The sequence below is a fragment of the Chinchilla lanigera genome, unplaced genomic scaffold, assembly GCF_000276665.1.
Source record: "Chinchilla lanigera isolate Chin_1 unplaced genomic scaffold, ChiLan1.0 scaffold00047, whole genome shotgun sequence".
NCBI lineage: Eukaryota > Metazoa > Chordata > Mammalia > Rodentia > Chinchillidae > Chinchilla > Chinchilla lanigera.
Window position 1 is genome coordinate 8188421 of NW_004955448.1, and position 6206 is coordinate 8194626.

A 6206-nucleotide genomic window follows, 5' to 3' on the forward strand; every position below is an offset into this window, starting at 1 on the left:
CAAGTTTTGGCATATTCATACAATGGAATTGCACTCAGCAACAAAAAGAAATGAACTATTAATATTCACAACCAAAAAGATAAATATCAAAACTGTTACCCTGAGAGAAAGAAGTGAGACATAAAGAAATTGATACTATCTGACCCCGTTTGTGTGACGTATCATTAGAGGCCAGATTAATCTAGAACAGCTGCCTCTGGAGGGGGCATGAGGAGCTTTTTGGGATGGGAGTAATATTCTGTATCTTGCTTTGGGTTTGGCTAACATGGACCTATACCATTGTCAAAACTCATGAACTGAACATTTGCAATATGTAAATTTTATCTCAGATAAGTTATACCCCTCCCCTCAAAATTAAAAAGTAAAGAAGAGAAAGCAACATGGAATATGTACAATCCCTAAAAATGGATGCAAAAAGACAATAACTTATTAGAGAAATATATAGGAGATAAGATGTGTAGTCATACATACATTTAGAAGATGTTTCCATTCTTAGGTAAAAATGTAAAAAATGTTCCCATTCTTAGGTAAAAATGTAAAAATTTAAGCAGGAATTTCAAGGAAAAGAAAACTTGTAAAGCCAATAAATATGTGAAAATTTCATGATCTTACTAGCAATCACAGAAATACAAATCAGATCAACACCATTTTGGGACCTATTGGATGTAAACAAAGTGCAAGTCTGGAACAATTCTAAAACGCTGACAAGGTTGTGAGGAGCCGGCATTTTCCGACACCGCAAGTCAGAGCTTAGACTGATGCAATCATTTGGAGAATAATTAAGAAATACTTAGCAACATCACTCATGGGTCCCAGGATCCTTTTAGACTTTTAAAACCTGAGCTCTTGTTTGCAGATTCTAGCAGCGGAGCGCAGCTACTCATACACTCTTGAGCGAGGGGAGGGTCCTCCTCTATTCGGGGTGGGTCATCCTTTTAGCGCACAGCTTCCGGAGGGACGCACATGGGCGCATGGAGCATGCAGGGAAGGGGGCACCCACCTAGCCAGCCAGAGCAGCCTGATCAATCCTGGTGATCAATGGGCGACAGATGTCGCAGCTAGATCGTCCTCACATCCTAAATTTTTAAAACTTACAATACCGAAGAACTTTTGTTTGCATGGGTTGTAGATACTGGTATTTTCTATATAAGGAAATAAAAATGAGAAATTAAAAAATACATGTATTTTCATTTAAGAAGCAGTAATAACCATATTAACATGAATAACATTATTATGAAATAACTGTATTTTCCAAAATAAAAGTTTTGGAAACAGTGAGAAGAGTGGCAGTATTTTACATTTCCATAAATGTTTGGATTAATAGAAAATAGGTGGACTTGGCTTCTGCATTGTCTATCATGGTACATTGTTTGATTGAAGTATATGAAGAAAATATAGAATCCCACAGACATGAAACTTGAAAGGGAAGGTTTTTTTTTTGTTGTTTTTGTTTTTGTATTTTGTCTTTTAGAGACAGTGTTTCACTATGTAGTTCAGGCTGGCCCTGAACTTACTTTTGTAGCCCAGGCTGGACTCAAACCTGCAGCAACCCCCCTGCCTCAGCCTCCTGAGTGCTGGGATTACAAGCGTTCACCATCACACCTGGCCAAGAAGGAGTATTTTAATAGCCTTTACAGGTAATTGTGGATGTTCTTTGATACTGTACTCAAAACTACCAAGTGGTAGTTTCTTAAAGATTAGTTTGAAGCCATATCAATGAACTTTTCACATTCTGTTAAATAAAATCCATGGTTTATCTTGTACATTTAATGGGGTCTTACTCATGAATAATTTTGTAACATTTGCATTGTTATTCAAAAAATATTGATTTGCTAAGGTAAACAGGTTTTCAAAATGTTGATATATTTATATATACAATATTTAAATGTCCACCGACCATCTCACTGGAAAAATCATGAAGTATTGCGAAGCTGTAAATTCTCAGGATTAGATTCAAGTTTTCAAAAAATTCTAATTTTTTCCTGAAAGATCAAATTTTATTATCAACAAAAATGATGTCAGTTTTCTTTGGAATAGCAGCCTCATATCATGCACTTTTGGGAAAACCTCTACCAAATATCCCAAGAGTTTAATAATTACAGTTTATATCATCCTTAAGTAAAAATGATGTACCATGAAAAACGGCAGTTCATCTTATAAATCAGAACATCACACAAGGCTTTTTCTTGGGAAAGCCATTGTGCTTTGCAAGTAACAAAAGCATTCTGGCTCACTCCCTCTTTACCATATAGAATATTTCAGAGATGTTCATATTATAGTTGAAGTTTAACACAATCAGAAATCTTAAGCTGCCTGTTCACAGTGGTGAATACGGTGATTGCTTAGCAGGGGTTAGGGCTGCTGCCTTTAGTCACACTAAGGCACTGGCAGCTTTGCCTTTTGTACCATCAGTGCAAAAGTCATACAGTAAAACAGATAAATAGCACCTTATTATTAATATAGATATTTTTGACCTCATGTATCAGGAGCTGATCAGGCTCCCAATTTTAGAGATGAGCTTATGGAAAAGGGTTTAATAAAGAAAAATGTAATATGGTTTGTGGGGAGTCCAGGAAGGGCAGAACTGTCTTGGAGCTAAACAAGGATTTCTCTGGATTGCCATTGGCTCCTTTACAATGTAGGCAGGTGCAGGAAGTGGAGGGCACATCTGAGGCAAAAGCCTGCAAAAATGAGCAAGGCCTTGAGAAGTTAGAACAAAGGCATACATCTGTTAATTAAGAGAGTTATTTGATTTCTAAGGTTGACAGTTTATTGCCTCTAAATCCTTTGAGTGTGATTCAGTAGCACACAGATACTGCATTTCCTTGTCTTCAGAGGCTGTAAATATGAACTTTCCGGTATATCCAGGGAACACTGTGTTCAGCAACTTAGCCTATACACAGCCTGCTCCCCAACACTCATGGATTGCCTGAAATAGTCTAGGCCCCTTAGGGACCTGTGGGTCACATTTTAGGAATCGTTAGCAAACAAAAATATTTGCTGTAGCATTGTATTTTGTATTTTCATACAGAGCTTGTATTTTCGTAATGACATTTTTGTCACTGCAAAGATCAGAAGCTACTGTCTTCCAGAGAGTGGATAAAAAATTGAATGGTATGCAGGGGAACGCTATAAATCACTGAAAATCAACTAGAGATAAACGTATCAAGATGTCTTAGAAACATGGAATGTAAAAAAGAGATTCATACAATACAAAATTCATGTGAAATTTAAATGTAAAAATACTAAATTTTAGAGCTATCTATATGGGTAGTGAGCATGTACTACCCATATGCATTGGAATGCACTGGAATGATAATTATCAACTTCAGAACGGTAGTTCCTGGTGTTAGGTAGGGAAAGAAGTACATTTGTGGAGGCTTCTGATCCACTTGTAAATGCTTTATGGGATAAGCTGTGGGGTGGTTGTAAGGGGTTCAGTATATTATTTTCCTATACATTATGACTTTTTATATTCTAAAGAACTTTACAAAAAATGCCATTGATCTCTAGTCAGATTCTTTAAAATGCTCATGAAATTAAGTAGTCAAATAGGTCATCTATTAGACATTGAAACTTTAGCACACAAATAAAAAGACAGACTACCTTCACAGTAACGATGTGATTTCCCTTAACAAGAACAGCAAAGTTTGCCCTATGGGTCTCTTTGTTTTCTTTATGTATAGTGACTACCCAAACTGATTGTTTAAAATGACCCTCTATGCCATCCATTGACAGTTATAGAAATCATCTCAGCATCCCTTCTGTGGCAGGCATGGTCCTTCTGTGTCCTGCCCCAAGAGTGTGCAGACAACTGTAGAGTCTGTTTTCAGCACTCTCAGCCGACAGAGCTCTGGGTATACCTGCTGTTGTAGTGCCATCTTCAGGGTCTCCTCATCCTCATGGACTTTGAAGCCGGAGTGTACGTTATTTGCTTTGCTCCTGTCCGTGTAACTCCAGTAGCCTCTCCACTTCCACTTCTCTGGAGCCTGTGTCTTCCCAGTGGTGGGAAATTTAAAACAAATTGGCTGGGCTCTGGCTTAGTTAGTGATGGCAGGAACCAAAATAATTTCCATCTGCAGGTACAATGTCATATTTTATTTTAAACACACAGCAAAGACAAAGTCTTCACAATCCTTGCTGTTTTTGGAAGCAGCTAGCCTGAATATGGAAATATATACCTAAAGAATGAGGAATCCTGATACCGCTTGGATGAGCTTTGTGAAAGGTGCTTGAAAGCTGAACACTCTCTTCTTCATCTCCCTACTGGAAAACATGTTCTTGTCTTAATTATGTGCTGTTTGCCTGGGCCACATGGTTTTGAGCCCCCAAATTACTTTTATTTGTTCCATGTACTAGTGTCATGGTACCTTTTTTTTTTTAATTATTATTTAGGTATATATTGTTAAAAAAAATCTGTAACAATCTATCTATTTGACAATCTGTTTAAGAAAACTTCTCTTTACTCATTTTGTTTCCTGAAGCACTCTTTTGCTCCCCTCCCTCCTTCATTCAAACCAGGCAGAGGACTTCCACTGCCCCAGAGAAGGGCTGCTGCAGGAAAGAGGAGAGAAATAACAGTAAATTGTGAGCATCTGAATTTTGAAACTTACAGCAAAGATGCTGCGCAGTGTGTTCAAAGTATGTGGTGAATGTTTAAATCAAAATTTATTACCGTAAAAGACACATTGCCATTAATGCCTCCTTAAAATAGTCTCTGTCTCTTCAAACACACTTATTTCATCATTCTTGGCACTTTCTAAAGCAGTTCTGGAAGTCCTCTTTTGTGAGTGTCTTTATGAGATGTGATCAAAATATCTAGAGCATTGCTGCTGAATGTTATCCAGCAAGGAAAGGCAAGCTCATAAAAACACCGCGATGTGTCCTCACCAGTCTTATTGACCTGATCCAGTCTGTTCACCAATCTGATTCACCTGCAACGTCTGACTCTTCCTCAGAGTCAAAATGACCACAAAAGGTAAATGTTTTGAATCATTCAGGACATCGAAGCCACTGCACCAACCCTGAAGACACTCATGAAAGAAGACTTCCAGACCTGCTGCAGAAAGTGGCAAGAATGGTGGGATGATTGTGTTCACAGTGAGAGGGAGGATTTTGAGGGTGATTAATGGCAATATGTTTGCTACTTTAATAAATTCAAACATTTATCATACTTTTTGATCAAACCTCATACTTCAATAAAATAGAATTTTAAATCTCAAAAGTCAGGATTTTGAAGGTAAAGAAATCCATTAGCCTCAGTGAATGACAATATGAACTCAGTTGAATAAATAATACCTTTGGAAGGATATTTGTTGAGAAGGGCGAGTAGGAGAAGCAGGAGAATACTTTGAATCAATTGAGATTATTCGGAATAGGATTGCTTTTTTTGCTGCCACATGAAATGGAATCTAGAGCTCAAGATGCAAATTAAATTCAAACACACAAAAAATAAGAATCGTGTTATTTGTATATTTGGATTTGCAAGCTAGAGTTTGTAGCATTCCATGCCCTTACAAAACATGCTGCTGCTCTTATGAGGAAGGTATGAGGCTGCTGTTTGTATTTTACAGCAGTCTCTTTGTGCAGCTCTAGATAACAAGAAATTCTCTGGAGAGACTTTCTTCCTCTAGGCAATTGATTTATTTTTAATCTGAGGAAATGGTGACTCATGACTGATTGAATGTCTTCTTTAGTGGCATGAAAGCATGGTGTCTGAACCTTACTTTTTCTAGCATGTAGAACTCTGTGGGTTGCATTTTGCCTATTTATCAGTCTGGTTGAACTGGTTTTCTTTTGAGACAGGGTCTCACTATGCAGTCCAGGCTGGCCTTGAATTCACTACATAGCCCAGGTTGACCTCAAACTTGCAATGATCCTCCTGCCTCAGCCTCCCGCATGCTGGGATTACAGGCGTGCACCACCATGCCTGGCCTAAGGTGCAGGAGGCTTGTAGGGAGTGCCACAGATCAACCTGTGGAAGAGGGTAGAGAGCAACCAGGACTGGGGAGGGGGAGAAGGAGCTTCAGCGGCCCCAAGGACAGTCTCGCGGACCACATGGGGAGTTCTGCACAGAATGCTCCTTTAGAGCTGTCCGGGTTTGGGCCTGAATGGTCATGAGCTCATACACTGCCATCAACTATTCACTAGAGGTCAGCTGGCCCTGGAGGAGGCACGGCTGTGCAGCTGAAGCAACCCTCGAAGGA

General features: G+C 38.8%; 1 long non-coding RNA gene across 1 annotated transcript; it reads right to left on the reverse strand.

Annotated features, from left to right (window-relative positions):
- Positions 1-303: 303 nt before the first annotated feature.
- On the reverse strand, positions 304-4395 carry LOC106149531. Its single transcript, XR_001235784.1, has 2 exons — positions 3864-4395; positions 304-1142 (listed from the first exon to the last, which is right to left on the reverse strand). It is a non-coding gene; the product is annotated as an uncharacterized LOC106149531 (long non-coding RNA).
- Between the last annotated feature and the right edge of the window lie 1811 nt (positions 4396-6206).